The following is a 16,512-nucleotide window of genomic DNA, read 5'->3' on the forward strand; positions in this document are numbered from 1 at the left end:
GAGCGTAAATATGAGACCTCAAAGCCTTTCCTCCACAGTGACACACTTCCTCCAACAAAGCCACACCTCCTTCAATAAGGCCGTACCTCCTATTACTGCCACTTCCTGTGGGACAAACATACTCAAACCAGCACGCCTTGCTGGTATTTTGTTTGTGTGTTTGGTTTTTGGGGGGTTTTTTGTTTTGTTTTGTTTTTGTTTTTGTTTTTGTTTTCTGAGCTGAGGACCGAACCCAGGGCCTTGCACTTGCTAGGCAAGAGCTCTACCACTGAGCTAAATCCCCAATCCCAGTTTTTTGTTTTATTTCTGTTAACGTGTCCCCTATTTTGATAACAAAATATTTATCTCTACACAGTGTTTACAAGTCATAAGACAGATTAGTACTTGTGGGCTTTCTTCACTTAAAGTCCTATGAGTTTGGAGCTGATAGGGTCTAATATATTAATCAACTAGTCTGTCTCTTCAAACATTTTTAGAATGTCTTTTAAAATATGAGTTGGTTCAAATAATTAATTATATCCCTTAGGGATGTTTAATCTAAGTCACAATGTGGGTGAAAAGGAGAAATAAGCACCTTCCCCAGGCATGGATCCCAATGTGAGTGTTCACTAAGAGGGGAGGTAACTGTACATGGTACTAAAGATATGCAGTAGACATCGGGTCCAACCCACCACTGAGGACCTAGAAATGCCAGGTTCTGCTCCCACATCCAACCTAGTGTTTCACATTAACCTCATCCTATCACACGTTGATACCCTCTGAACAACACAACAACAAACAATTAAGCGAGGAGTCAGATAAGTGGAAAGAAGCTAAGGTGTGAGAAATAAAGGCCAGAGCTGAGAACGCTGCGGTCTCTGCTGTGACAATGATGATAGGCATGCGCCTTGCCGGGGCATAGAGATGAGCTCTTTCCTGTCTGAACAAAGACAGGTTGGTTTCAACATCAGTTTGTCATAATATTTATATCTCTGTGTGTGTGTGTGTGTGTGTGTATTTGTGTTGTGTGTTTGTGTATGTGTGTGTTTCTGTGTGTGTGTATATGTGTGTATGTGTGTGTATTTCTGTGTGTTTGTATTTAGGTATGTGTGTGTATGTGTGTATATGTGTGTATGTGTGTGTATTGTGTGTATATGTGTGTATGTGTGTGTATGTGTGTGTATTGTGTGTATGTGTGTGTATATGTGTGTATGTGTGTGTATGTGTGTGTATGTGTGTGTGTTTGTGTGTATATGTGTGTATGTGTGTGTATGCGTGTGTATATATTTGTGTATGTGTGATTGTGTGTGTTTCTGTGTGTGTATATGTGTGTATGTGTGTCTATGCGTGTGTATATGTTTATGTATGTGTGATTGTGTGTTTCTGTGTGTGTGTTTGTGTATGTGTGTATATGAGTGTATGTGTGTGTTTGTATGTGTGTTTGTGTGTGAATATGTATGTATGTGTGTGTTGGTGTGTGTGTTGGTGTGTGTGTTGGTGTGTGTGTTTATGTGTGTATTGAAACAAGGTCTCTCTATATATAATGCAGCCTGAATTCAAACTTGTACTCCTCCTGCCTCAGCCTCCAAACTGCTAGGATGACAGGCAAGTACTACCCACCACTCCTGGCTTGAGGTTTGAATTTAATAACATTTAAGGAAAAGAATTCATGTGAAAATCACTCCAAGCTAAGTGTTGGTGAGTCCTTTGGTCATTTTTTTAAGCTATAAACCCATTCTGAAGGTAAGCTGCCACCAGCTGAAGCATGTTAGAGTAGTCACACCATCCCTGTGCAATGCAGGATGAAGAAATGCTATCCACTGCATCATGAGTCATTACATGACCATTGTGGTTCTTTGTCTATATTGTGTATGACAAGAATAAATTAACCGTTATTAAATATTAGCCTAAGATTTGTGTCATATAATTGAAAAGTTGAGATCAGCGCTCAGAGACAGAAACTACACTCATTACTTCATGAGCAGACTAACAACACTTTCTCTATTTGGTTTCATGTCTATTAAATGTTTAGTCTTACTTGGAGAAACAGTCTTAAACCTGGACAGTCTAACATGGAGCCAAAAGTTTCCTTCTGTCCCATACGATATTTTTCATCCTCAACTGAATCTCGAGATTCAAGAGAAACGCGATCTACTACCAAAGCTAGATCCTGTCCTAAAACTTGCTGTTGTTAGTGGAGAATGTTAGGGCAACGTCTTACCATTTCACCCTAAATACTAAAAAATGGAGCTCTAAATGGCTGTGTGAATCTTCATTTGCATTTGCTAAATGTTACGAGAACTCGCCTGCGTTTGCCATTTAAGTTGAGTGATAATAATTTATTCAATTTTTGCTGCGTTCTAACTGTAGCACATAGTTTACATAAATCACCTCGTTTAACATTCACTATGCTTCCATAAGTAAATATCATTCTCTTCATTTTACAGATGAGGGAAAGAAGGCTAAAGGAAATCAAATGCCAAAAGGCAAAGCCAAACTGAAGTCACTTCTCCTGAGCCTTGTGGGGGTGTAGAAATGACAGATCGAAAGTGAACAGTTGTCAGAGTCAGGAGAAGAAAAATCTGCATGTTCCAGAGAAGTCAGCAGGAGTAAAATTCCAGTCTCCGGCTGATAAAGTTGAAGATCCTCAGGAACTCAATAAATCCTTAGTGATTGACAGCTCTCTGATCCAGCCTGGAGTTCCATGGGACCGTCAGCAGTGGTGAGAACTTCTCTGAAGAAACAACCAAAAGATTGGGTGGGTGAATGTTTACAGAATGTCACATGACCCATGAGAATGAAGTCCAGACAACCATACAAGTCCTTTAAACACTGTCCTCCCTGGTTTACCACATGGCCTACCCAATGGCAATACTGTGGTTAAATCTGTAAATTCATTTAGCCTCTTGACTTCGTTGTTTAGATTCCTAGGACTTACTAAGTCTAGACTTTTCTCTAAACCTTGCTACACTTACTTTATACATTTGGCCTTGTATCTATCCTTGAACTGTAGATGTAACTCTGTCCCTACTGACAGAGAAAGAAGTCATGAACCTTTATATCCACAGAGCCTAGGAATGACAAGGAGGAATGTTGGCACCTCAGTGATAGATTGGTCACTTACTAAACACTGAATCCTTGGACTCCAAAGCAAGCCTGGCTCTTGGAAACAATTCTGTAAATGCCACTTAATAGGTTAGACAAAAAACACAGAGTGATCGATTTCAATGTAGACCAGTTGCCCTTCAATCTAGGGAGCATAAATCCGAAGGGATACCCTAAATGATCCATAGATCTAGAGGAGAAAATAGCGGAATTTCTATACCACTTTCTTATCTCACCAATTTTTAATTTCTATCTTGTCTTATGATACACATAACATATTAGCATAGCTATGCCCATACATATTTTACAACTAGATGTAAAACAAACCATATAATCTCTTAAGCAGAACAAATAAAGATTTGTTAAAGAAAAATGAGTGAGAGAAAGAGGGCTTAACTGAGAATCACCCAAATAACTATATTAATCAAGATTGTCTTACACAAACGTTTTTACCAATGGGATCTATAGTGACGCCCAAAACAATACATATTGCCAATGTCACAGTTGGTTGCCTCTCTGGAGTTGAGTGTGAGCCTCTACTGTTGAAGGCGCTGCACACTCAGAACACAGAACTCTGGGGGATTTGAGCTGGATCTGACCTGGAAGTCTCTTTCCTGTGCTCTAGCCCTCATGATTCTAGAAGGCAAGGGAAGCACGTCGGAGACACTGTGAACTGTGGCAATTACCAGAGTGGCAAGAGGTACATAAGGGGTGATAAGTGACACACACTGGCTGTGACCAATAGCCGCCTAATTGAATTTAAGACCCACTTAACAGGAGAGAAATATGCCGGGTGCCGGAAATGAAGCCAAGTACTGAGGGTTAGTGAGGCCAGGGACCTTAGGAAAAAAGTCTGCAATTGCCACTTTGCTAGACCATCATAATCTTTACTATACTCTTGTTCTTGTCCTTATACCCACAGATAAGTGTTAGCTACTGCCCCTCCTGAAAATATCCTCCTTTTATAGCAAATGGAGACTATCACAGAAAACCACAACTGGACTCAATGCAGAGACTGACAGCCCTGGGTCACCCAGCTCTAAATGATAAATGTACATCACAGCTCCTGCATCTGTAACTCCAGGAAGGGCCAGAACACCAGGAAATCTGCTGTGAAATAGTCTCTCCTAGAAATGGCTGCATAAACAAGACTAGAACAACAGCAATATAGATAATCACATTAATGTGGAAGGGTGAAAATTTTGAGGGGTCCTACCCTAAAGGAAGAACTATAGGCAACTAATGATCACTGGGAGAATTCACCTCTCCCAGGAATGATCTCCCCTATTATTTGTGGGATGCAGAATAGTGAGTGAGAAAAAAAAAAGAATCCCACATGACAACAAAAATGGATTCAGTAGACTATATTTATATATATTTGTGCATACATGTATACATGGAAATACATATGAATGAATCTATGTATGTGTATGTGTTTGTAGCAATAGCAATCAGAAAAGGAGGTTATAAACTTGAGTGTAGAGAGACATGGAAGGGACTTGAGGAAGGGTAGCTGTGAGGAAAAAAAGGGAAAAAATGATAGAATTCTATTTCAATAAAAAAAATATTTTTAAAAATATTAGAAACTTCTAGTTAAAAATGAATTCATTAAGGGGTTGGGGATTTAGCTCAGTGGTAGAGCGTTTGCCTAGCAAGCGCAAGGCCCTGGGTTCGGTCCCCAGCTCCGAAAAAGAAAGAAAAAAGAAAAAAGTGAATTCATTGATCTTGGCGTCTATGAACCTTGGAAGGTCTCTGAAACCCTTAAGTGGTTATTTTGTAACGGTCAGTGGGAATCTCTCATGTAGTTTGCTAACAATGTGGATTGTCCCCTTCTATACTAATTCAGGAGATGTGTATCAAAAACATGCGAAACCCTGACCTTTTAACACCCAGGTACCCCTGTGCAGGCTGCTGCTCCCCCACCATTGCTTCCTATCAGATACACCCATGGAGTTTTGAAAACCAAGAATTCCCTTAGGTGGGAATAACTGTACACTGGCTCTGAAGCTAATACCTTGGAGAAACAAACATACTGGTGATCTAATGATGACGTGAGATATTGATTATTGATTACCCCTTGAGACAGTTGTATCTGATCCTTTTTATAGTCCTGCAAGGTTGATCTCATCAGTTACATCGTACAGAAGAAATGGTCCTTAGAGAGGTTAAGTGTGCTGCTCAAAACTTTCAGCATCTTTTCCAAATGCTCTGAGGCTCAAAAGAAACTCTTCACAACACTCCAGCAGCCCAGCAGCCCAGCAGCCCAGCAGCCCACTAGTGGGCAGGACAACGGTGGTTGATCTCAGTGCTGAGTGCTGTATCCTAGTCACAGCTCCAGGGTGACTGAGAATTGGTCATTCTGTTTCTTCACTGCTGGCCTATTATCTTGTCGTTGTTCACTGTAAGCCTGGAAAGTCCAGAGAGAGCTTACTGATGTTCTACTGTAATAATCTTCCCATGAAGAGGTATTATAAAGATAACGACTCTTAATAGAAATACTCCAGAGTATTACATCGAGCTTCATTTCTCAAGCCCTCAACACTGTCTGCAAAGTTGGAAGGCTTAAGCTAAATACCCACTCAACTCTTCAATCCCCGAACTTAAACAATTACAATAGGCCTCAGGATTTCACAGTGCAAGCGGTTCTTTATGTAAAAGTCTTTTGGTTTCCGTATCAGAGATATTACCCACTTTCCACATGTTTTCCAGTGCAAACTCGTGCTTTCTTGTAAAAAAAAACCAGTTGAGCACAGTGGGGAATCCCATGCCATCCTCAACTACAGCAACTGTACTGGTACGAAGAGTATTAAAACCTTTCAGCTAAGCTGCGTCTAGATTCCCAATCCTCGGAAACTGTTGGTGAGACGACACAGCTATTAACAGCCCTGGCTGCTCTTCCAGAGGACCAAGACTTGATCTCTAGCACTGTTGTCCCATCTGTAACCCCAGTCTCAGATCTGATGCCCTCTGTGGCCTGATGGGTACCAGGCATGGGTGCAAACCAATCACCCAAACACATAAATAAAGAAAGAGAGAAAGAAAGAGAGAAAGAAAGGAAGGAAGGAAGGAAGGAAGGAAGAGTAAGATAATAAATCTCTGTTGTTTTAAGCTTAAATATATACATAATCAGCAATATTCTTAGCACTCATCACTGAAATAAATGAATCCAAGTCAACTCTCAGAGATGTGAAGCCTAGCCAGAATCCTAAAACAGTATTCTGTGGATTCCTATTTATGGATCAGCAATTCTCAAAGTGGCTAAGAAAGAAGTAACACATTCCTCCCTTCCTAAAGAGCTCCTAATCATCGGGGGGAAGGGTTAGGTGCAACCTTAGGTCTGGTCTCCAACTCTAAACTCATGGCTACACTCTTCAAGATAACTGCCCTCAATTCTCAACATCTAGGCATATTCTAGAGCCTGCAAAACACCTAAGTTGGCTTATATGTTCTGTTAGGGTGACATTCATGTCGTCCGGCCATTGCTTTGATCCTATTCTGTTGAGATTCCTTGGAATTTACCAAAAAGACCATGTGTTTCATCTTGACTGTCCAAAGGCAATCAATCAAAAAAGATTCTAGTCACTCAACTAAGTAATTTATGTTTGGACTTTAATTAATATCTGTTTTGGGGGGGTATTAGAGATTAAGAGTGCATATTGCACCTCTAGAAGACCCAACATTAGTTCCCAGCTCCTACATAGAGCAGTTCACAACCGCCTATAACTCCAGTTCTGAGGGGTCCAAATGCCCTTTTCTGGCCTCTGTCAGCATCCATAAATAATGCTTAATTGTGTTCATAAATGCAATTGGAGAGTTATTTGCCTAGTACAGTTATCCAATGCAGTAAGACAAGACTCATTCCTGCTTTTACTTGTTCCAGACGGGCCGGCAGGTGTCCTTGCCACAGAGTTCATTCTCTAACTTCAAAGAGATTGTGAGATTGTATCTCCTAGGAAATTCAGAAGCTACACCCATAAAGTCTCCTCAACATGACTGCCTAAGCAGGAGCTGAACAAGCACAAAAACAGCAGACATGCTAACACAGAGAGCAGAAGCCCACAAGGCCTCATCCCTACACAAAGAGCTACAGGCGACTACGGAATGCCGAGAGGCTGAGAGCAGGAGAAATAGTCCTCCTCGGGGAAGAGCATGATTGATTGGCTAGTGTCAAACAGCCCTGAAAACATACATACAAGTAACATTATACAGACTGAGCAGTTTCTTATGCATTTATGTTTTGGCTGTGAAGCAGTGATACTTCTGAACTGAAAAATAAAGTTGAATATGCACCAATAAATACTGGCTTTTAAAAGATGGCTATTAACCAACCTCCTTTCCCATTTTGTTGTAAGTCATGGGTTTAGGGTTTTGCTTGTTTTTTCTCAAATGTGTGCTGTTGATAGGGTATTGCCAAGACAACATCCAGTAGGTTTTTTGATAGAGAACTTTCCTTTTTTAAGTTTCACTGTTCTTCACTGTATGCATTCTTCAGTGAGCTTCAGCAGTAACAGTATTCAGTGGTTTGTCATCATTTAATTTCATAACTGTGATGATTTGAATAAGAACAGCACCCATAGGTTTATATGTCTGAATCCTTAGTGACCAGGAAGTAGCACTATTTTAAAGGATTAGAAGGATTAAGAGATTTGGAGGTGGGGCTGGGGGTTTAGCTCAGTGGTAGAGCGCTTGCCTAGGAAGCGCAAGGCCCTGGGTTCGGTCCCCAGCTCTGAAAAAAAGAACCAAAAAAAAAAAAAAAAAGAGATTTGGAGGTGTTAGAGGAAGTATGTCACTGGGAATTGAATTTGAGGTTTCAGAAGTCCATGCAAACCCAGAGTCAGTCTCTCTCTCTCTCTCTCTCTCTCTCTCTCTCTCTCTCTCTCTCTCTCTCTCTCTCTCTCTCTCTCTCTCTCTCTCTCTCTCTCTCTCTCTCTCTCTCTCCCTCCCTCTCTCTCTGCCTATGGGTCAGGAAGAAGAGCTCTTAGCTACTTCTCCAGTACCAGGTCTGCCTGCATGCCACCATGACGCCCACCACAGTGATAATAAACTAACCTCTGAAACGATAAGTAAGGCCACAATGAAATGTTTTCTTTTGTAAGAACTGCCTTGGACAGGGTTCTTTTCACAGCAATAGAACAGTGGCTAAGGCAATAACCAAAGCAAAAGATGAAAGAACTGTTGACTTTAGAATTTAATGGTTGCTGTCTTTTGTGCCATAAAACTCTCTTTATTGTTCTAGAAAAGCGTCTGAAAGGAACTGTCTCCATCTTTATCCGCTGATGGATGCCCCACCTACGTCCTTTGGAACAAACCCAGACTGAGCCGTTGAGCCACTTGCCAGGTGTGAAACACTGGTCCTCAATGTCTTCGACTTTACGTGTGAAGATTTGGGTTTCATAGCGGCAAAGGTTTCATCCTGGACTATATTCTATAAAGCCAGAATCTCTTTTCTGATATTTCTAAGTTTCTTAAGCAAAACTTATAAAAATAACTGTACAGCAATAGCTGTGAAGAATCAGCTGAATGAATATAGTTTGGTTCCAGACAGCTCCACATCACCTTCCAGGAATCCTTATTTGCATTTTTTCAGAGAATAAACCTTCAGTCTTGGCTCCTTTTTACCTTCCACTCAGGGAGAAATGGTTCTCTGCCCATTGTGTTCCTTGGTTGAGCAAAGTTTAAAACATACATACAAGTAACATTAAACAGACTGAGCAGTAAATAGGAGAGTTTGGAGGGAGGAAAGGGGAGGAGGAGGTGACATGATTATAATCTCAGAAATAAAAGAAATAATTGCAATAATAATAAAACCACCTTATTGTTGGTTCTTCCGACTGAACTGCTATCTGTTTCCGTAGGAACTGACTTGCTATCATTCCCACCATGAGGTAAAAATCAGATAAACCTTGTCTTGGCCACCAGGAAGTTCTTTAGTTCCAGTCTCTCTAATTAATTTCTAAGTTTCATTAACCTCAAAGTCCTAAGGCTCTAGGCAAACACACAGAACCTATGCCTATTGACCGACTTGAATATTCCTTCACATGGAAATATTTACAGAATGCCTGTCCCTTACTTAACTGTTTCACTGCATGATTCCACCCTTACCTGAATTTGCAAGGAGTTATTCCTCCTTGCCTAATCCTGAAATCCTGAAAATACACTTCATGTAGTGGAACTAGTGATTCTCTGCACCATGCAGAAGAGAATGGTGCTCCCCACCCCCACTGACCGTGTGTGTGTGTGTGTGTGTGTGTGTGTGTGTGTGTGTGTGAAGATCTTGAGCTGATCCTGTGTCTCAGTGGTTGCAGCTGTGTCTCAGTGGCGGCAGCTGTGTCTCAGTGGCTGCAGCTGTGTCTCAGTGGTTGCAGCTGTGTCTCAGTGGTTGCAGCTGTGTCTCAGTGGCAGCAGCTGTGTCTCAGTGGCAGCAGCTGTGTCTCAGTGGATGCAGCTGTGTCTCAGTGGTTGCAGCTGTGTCTCAGTGGCAGCAGCTGTGTCTCAGTGGATGCAGCTGTGTCTCAGTGGTTGCAGCTGTGTCTCAGTGGATGCAGCTGTGTCTCAGTGGTTGCAGCTGTGTCTCAGTGGCTGCAGCTGTGTCTCAGTGGCAGCAGCTGTGTCTCAGTGGCAGCAGCTGTGTCTCAGTGGCTGCAGCTGTGTCTCAGTGGTTGCAGCTGTGTCTCAGTGGTGGCAGCTGTGTCTCAGTGGTTGCAGCTGTGTCTCAGTGGCGGCAGCTGTGTCTCAGTGGTTGCAGCTGTGTCTCAGTGGCTGCAGCTGTGTCTCAGTGGCAGCAGCTGTGTCTCAGTGGCAGCAGCTGTGTCTCAGTGGTGGCAGCTGTGTCTCAGTGGGAGCAGCTGTGTCTCAGTGGCGGCAGCCGTGTCTCAGTGGTGGCAGCCGTGTCTCAGTGGTGGCGGCCGTGTCTCAGTGGTGGCAGCTGTGTCTCAGTGGTGGCGGCTGTGTCTTAGTGGTGGCAGCCGTGTCTCAGTGGTGGCAGCTGTGTCTCAGTGGTGGCAGCTGTGTCTCAGTGGGGGCAGCTGTGTCTCAGTGGTGGCAGCTGTGTCTCAGTGGGGGCAGCTGTGTCTCAGTGGTGGCAGCTGTGTCTCGGTGGAGTGTGAGCATGACACTTCACAAGGAATCAATATCCAGCACCTCCAAATAAAGTAAATGAAGACTACCAAAAGTTTTATTGCCTTTCCTTTCCATTCTGAAGTCAGGCATGCCGCATCCGGAAAATAGAGCAGGGTTTCTGTGGCTCGTTATCTTGACTGACCCTTCATGAGTACATGAGCATCATTCACTGAGTAAACAAATGTTTACGTGAATAAACAGCTGATGCAGAAGGTTTATGTCGTTGAGCTGGGAGGAACAGAGTTCAAACCCTGCCTCTGCCTCAGCTCTGAGCTGGGGAGAACAGAGTTCAAACCCTGCCTCTGCCTCAGCTCTGAGCTGGGGAGGAACAGAGTTCAAACCCTGCCTTCTGCCTCAGCTCTGCTCTTCCCTTGCCAGGCTCTCTCCAGCAAGCTGGTTTTCTGAACCTCATCGTACCCCCTCAGTACCTCGAAAGGTAACCGTGAGCGTTGGATGAGAGAAGGTAGCACACAGTAGGTACTCAATAAACAGTGGCTACGTGGAGAGCTCCCTCATGATAAAGCTTGCAAAGTGAAGAAAGAGTAGGGGAAAAAATCTTACATTATCTGTAAATGTGGGGGAGAACTGAAAGTTTTTAAGGTTTAAAGTTTCTTCAGTCTGATAAAAATCACACTCTTAGAAATCAGATTTTAAGATTTTACTTGAGTTTTCTGTCTATATTTCAGATAAGCAGGGGTCCTCATGTATCATTTCCTATTGATTACATTAATGTTTTTAATTTTATCTTATTGTGCATGTGCATATGGTGTGTGTGTGTGTGACTGTGAGTGTGTGTGAGTGTGTGTGAGTGTGTGTGTGTGTGTGTGTGTGTGTGTGTGTGTGTGTGTCTACATGTTTAGGAAAAGGCTGACCCACGACATTGTACGGAGGTCAGAGAGCTAAGAGGTGGCTCAGCAGGCCAGAGCACATTCTCCCCCTGCAGAGAGTTCAGTCCCCAGCACCTACACAGGGCAGCTCACAACTGCCCAGCTCCAGATCCTGGGAGTGCAGCACCTCTATCCTCCGCAGACACTCACAGGCACGAATACATACCTGCACACAGACCAACACACATACATGTAATTAAAGATAATAGAAATGAACACTTTTAAAAGAAGAAGTGAGATGATTTCAGGGGTAAATGCAATGCATAAGTGCAAGGAAGCTTGCACATAGCTACAGGCTTGGAGGGTGAGGTAGGAACGGTCGGGCCAGCAGGGAAGACAGTGATGAGTAACATTTGATCGGAGACCTGAGTAGCAAAGTGGCAGAGATCTGAAAACAGAGCAGGTCTGGAATTGGAACTGAGAGAAAGAGGCCCACAGGGAGTGAATGAGTTCAGATGGAGAGAGGCAGGAGAAAGCCCGGTGTGCCTGCAGGAGACAGAGAGAAGCAGGCACTGGTTACCTCCCTCACTGGTGATCTCTGCTAAGCTGTCAAGCAGAGAATAGAGGGGGAAACCCCTGTTCTCACGAAGCTTGCATCTCAGTGAGGAGGGAAGGGGAACACTAAGCACTGCCTGCTACCTCAGTCACGACTCTCTCTACCGTAGGACCTGGGGCAAGAGATATTTGTCAATAACTAGAGAGACTTCTGGCTGTCACAGCTTGAAGATGGACATTAAATAGATAGGGATGTCTCTAAAGAGCCTACATTGTGCGGGACATGGCTCAGCAACAGAGAACTATCCCCAAATATCTAGAGCCAAAATTGAGGAACTTTGTATTAGATGGTGACAACAATTTCAGAGAGGGGCAGGGGTGGGGGTGTGCAATAGTGAAAGAGTCCTGAGAGGCAGGGAGGAAGAACTTCCAAGGAAGGTAGAATCCAGACAAAACTATGGATAAGCTTGGCTGTGGTGGGCCACAGTGGTGAGTCTCTAACCTCAACATTTGAGAAGCTGCAGTATGAGGATGTTTGAAGCCAGAACTGCATAGAAAGACCTGTCTCGAAGCAAAACCTGGGAAAGGGAAGACAGGGGAGTAAGGGACACCTACAGCAAGAGCAACACGGGGCAGGAACCTTGGTTGTCAACGCAATTGGATCTAGAATCCTCTAAGAGATGTGCCTGTAGGGATTTTTTTTTCTTGTGAGCATTAACTGAGAGGAACGACCCTTCCCTAGAATGAGTGGCGCCTTCCAGCTCTGACCCATAAATAAAGAGGTTTGAAAAAAAAAAGTGTTGCCTTTTGCCTGCTGCTCATTACTTCTTGCTTACAAGGAATCTACAGTGTTGCTTCTGCTGCTGCTGCTGCTGCTGCTGCTGCTGCTGCTGCTGCTGCCGCCGCCGCCACTAACCTATACCTACATCAGAACCCAGCTTCTTGCCCTTGCAACAGTGACTGAAGAGCAGTGGCTCCCCAAGAATCCTCCAGGCCTTTGGCCCAAGGTTGGGATTCTGGGTAATCTACCCCTCAAGGATAAATCAGTGACCAGGCTCTCGGGCTCCACACTGTACAGATGTCCAGGCTGGGATAACCGTTATGGACCAAGAATATTAATCTAATCAATCTCGTGTGTAATATATATTCATTCTATCAGTTCTGTTCCAAGACATAACAACATGGAGGCGGGGAGGCTCAAAGAGAGCAAAGAGACTAATGTGGGGGTAGCTAAGCAAACAAACTGGGAAAACGTGGAGGGGCCTGGCCATTTCAAGCTTTGCCGCTCTGTGAGAAGAAAACAATTGGGGAGCTGGGGGGGCAGTGGCATGATTTGTGGCTGTTGCTTTTATTGTGGCTGTTGGGTTTGTTTGTTTTCTGAGATAGGGCCTCCTGTAGCCTCAAACTTGCTATTTAGGTAAGGCTGGTCTTGAGTTCCTGATCCTCCTGCCTCCAGCTCCCAAGTGCTGGGATCATAGCACCTGGTACCCGACTCCATTTCTGAAAAAGAAGTTACAAGGTAACAAGTTCAGAGAGTGAGAGTGTCTGGCAGTGAGCCGACTGCAAGAGAAAGAGAGGCATTAAGTAGCAATCCCGTTTCAGATCTGAGCTGGTGGAAGGTCTGAGCTGCTGGGCTATGAATCTGGAGAATTATGGGAGAAGATGGGATGGGAGGAGACAGAGACTAAAGCTGTCGCCTATCCCACACCCAGAGCTTGAGAGACGTGCCGGAAATTCTGAGGAAGAATACATTGATTGTTCAACAGAACACACTGAACGTACAAATCTATCAAAACAAGTGAACAGATGGTATCACAGTTGCTTCTCCTGCCGCTGCTGCTAACCTATACCTATATCAGAACCCTGATCTCTACGTCAGAGGTCTGAGGTAGAGAGTCACCAAGGAAGTGTGTGTGAAGAGAAGTCAGGGCTGGCAGTTACACAGGGCACTCTGGCTGATAGATTTCCAATGCCTGGAACATATGGTGAAATATTTTACTAGAAAAGACATGTTATCATTGCTCATCAGGAGCTACTTCTAAAGTGAAGGACTAATGCTTAACTTTACATATTCCAGTCTTGCAAGTTAACTCCCAAACTGAAGGATTGCTCCTAACATCTCCTGAGAGAAAAGCTAAGGCCAAAATATTTAAAGTAATAATATCATGGATCACAGAGATTGCCTAAAGAGTCCAATAAAGAGATAATTTTTTAGTTTTTATTTTTTAAATCCAATCTTAACGCGAACATCAGAGAAGAGGAGGCTAAAGCCTTGTGTGTTCAACCCGTAGGTTCCTGGAAATTACCACTCGGTCTGTAATTAGCTCATAGTCACACTACCAGTCTGGGGCGTACAGACGACAGGCCAATTAATGAACTGTTTCTTCTGTCGGTGCTCTCTCTGTCTTATTGAGAAATCCAAATCAGAATAAAAATTGAATTTTTGGGAAATAGATTTTTCAGCCAGGGGAGAAAGTCTACTTTTTCTAAATAATGCGGATTCATAAAATCTACCCTGTGGACGGTCTATAGGCAGAGCAGATGCCTCTGTACACGTAGAACGAAGCAAGGGTCCAGTAAGAGAAGGAATGTGCTGCTGTCTGAAGGACCTGATTTCTGTCCCTTGTATGTATGCGACAGAAGGAAAGAACCATCAAGCCGTTTCTCAGCAACCTATAAGTTGCCTTCTGACCACCCCCGCGCGCGCACACACACACACACACACACATACATACACACACACACACACACACAAGTGAACATACTCACACAAATAAATGGAATAAAAGTATTTTTATTTTTAAAAATCAAGGCTTTGGTGCCACAATTATAATCCTACCACCTTCAAGAAAGAGGCTATGGGGTCTGAACTCTAGAGCAGCCAGGGCCAGAGTAAGACACCCTATCTCTCTCTTCTAATTTTTATTTTTTAATTGTTTTGGGGGCAGGGGGTTACTGTTGTTTATTTGTTTAATTTGTTTGTTTGTTTTTGTTTTTCAAGGCAGGGTTTCTCTGCATAGCCCTGGCTGTTCTGGAACATGTTCTGTTGGTGAGGCTACCCTTAAACTCGGAGATTAAAGGTGTGCACCTCCACAGCGCCTACCACCGCCACCCAGCCGATGCTGTCTCTCAAAATAGTACAGTGACAAAAAACAAAACAAAAAAAAAAAACAAAACAAAAAAAACCGAGCAATACTTGGCACTAACCTCAAAGAAGCAATGCAACCCTGTTTAGAAGAGGTAAAATAAGCTCTCTGACGACCTCCTCAGCAGCTAGAAGGGAAGTGGACAGGGGAGTGGACAGTGCTTGATTTGTCCAAGATGCTGTTTATCTCAGACAAAAAAACAAGCCACCATTGAGAAAGCTGATGTTCGGCCTGATAGACTCTCCCAAGGGTATCCCCGTAAGGAGAATGGACCACGCTTTGCCCGAAGAGGACGCACCAATCTCCTCTTCATCCACGTCCTAATGCACACTCACAAGCCTGCACATTTATTTCCATGGAGCTCGGGAGGAAGGTGAGACCTGCCAGGGCTCCAACACTAACAGGAAGAGAAACAGCAGAAGGGGAAGGAAGCTGGCACAGACGTTGAGTCACTGTGAAGGGACAGCATCCTGCCCGTGTCTCAGCCTCGTCCCTGTCACTTCCCTCTCTGTCCAGCAAGCAAGTACAGAAAGATGGAGCCACCTTAGGTCTGGCTTAGTCTGGGGGTGGTGGGAAATGAATAATAGACGCTCACAGTGAGTGTCTCAGACTTCAGACCTTTATTGGTCAATAGTGCTGTCTTCAGTAGTGCTGTCTATGTTGGGAGCTGGCTTGGCAGTTAGGAGCACTAGATTCTCTTCCAGGGGATCTGGGTTCGATTCCCATCCTGCACGTGACTGCTCACAACCATCTGTAAACCCACTTCCGAGGAGTTTGGCAGCATCTACCCTATAGGCACCAGGTATGTGTGTGGGTGCACAGACATACGTACATGCAAAACACCCACAATTTTTTTTAAAAAAATGCATAACGCATTCTCTCCTCTGCCATACCGTCTGCCAGGCCCTGGGCTGGCTTTCAGTGCAGGGGAAAAAAAAATACATAAACTTCTTATTTGGTTACAATCTCCCAAAATGAGAATCTGTGAGCTGAATCTGTGCGGCGTCGGTGAAAGTGATGCTTCCAGAATTCTGTCTCATTCGTCCTCCATAAAATTACTCTGGAGACAGAAAATATGGTCTGCTGGTACGGTGGTTAGAGTTAATTGTCAATTTAACTGAATCTTCTGTCAGCTGGGAGATAGACTCGAACTATGACTAGGAGAGATTATTTTGATTACATTAGTTGATGTGGAAAGACTCATCTTAATTGTAAAGAGAACCATTCTGGGGATCCAGGACTGTGTAAGTGGAGAAAGGGGACGCATTGTTCTCCGATGCTGGCTGCCTCCAGATCCTGTATTGTTGCCATTGTCCGCATGAACACTGCCGTTTCTGCAGACAATTGTGGAAGGCCTGACGGACACCCCGATTGAACTGCTCCCAACTTACAACCTCCAAGGCCGGCATTCTAGAACCTTCTTGCCTTATAGTCGTCACACACTCACCTTACTTGGCCACTGTGAGGACTCAACTATCTAAGAAGAGAACGAAGTGCGGAACCCCAGGGCACTGTAATATCCAACCCCATCTGTAGAAATTCTAGCTTAGATATATCAAATCTGCACTCCTTTGCTTCTGAGCTCTTGGTGTATCCATGCATCAGCTAGATCCAGTAAAGAGTGGAAGGATGGTTTTCCATTGCTTTCCCTATCTCTTCAGTAGGAAATGTCATACGAACTTCAGTGAACATCCTTCTTTCCCAATAATTGTTAAGTTCCATATGAACGGCACAGAGAAAACAGTCAAAGCTGATACCCAGGCCCTTGAATAGACCACACT

Source organism: Rattus norvegicus, chromosome 13 (genome assembly GCF_036323735.1).
Source record: "Rattus norvegicus strain BN/NHsdMcwi chromosome 13, GRCr8, whole genome shotgun sequence".
NCBI classification, from domain to species: domain Eukaryota; kingdom Metazoa; phylum Chordata; class Mammalia; order Rodentia; family Muridae; genus Rattus; species Rattus norvegicus.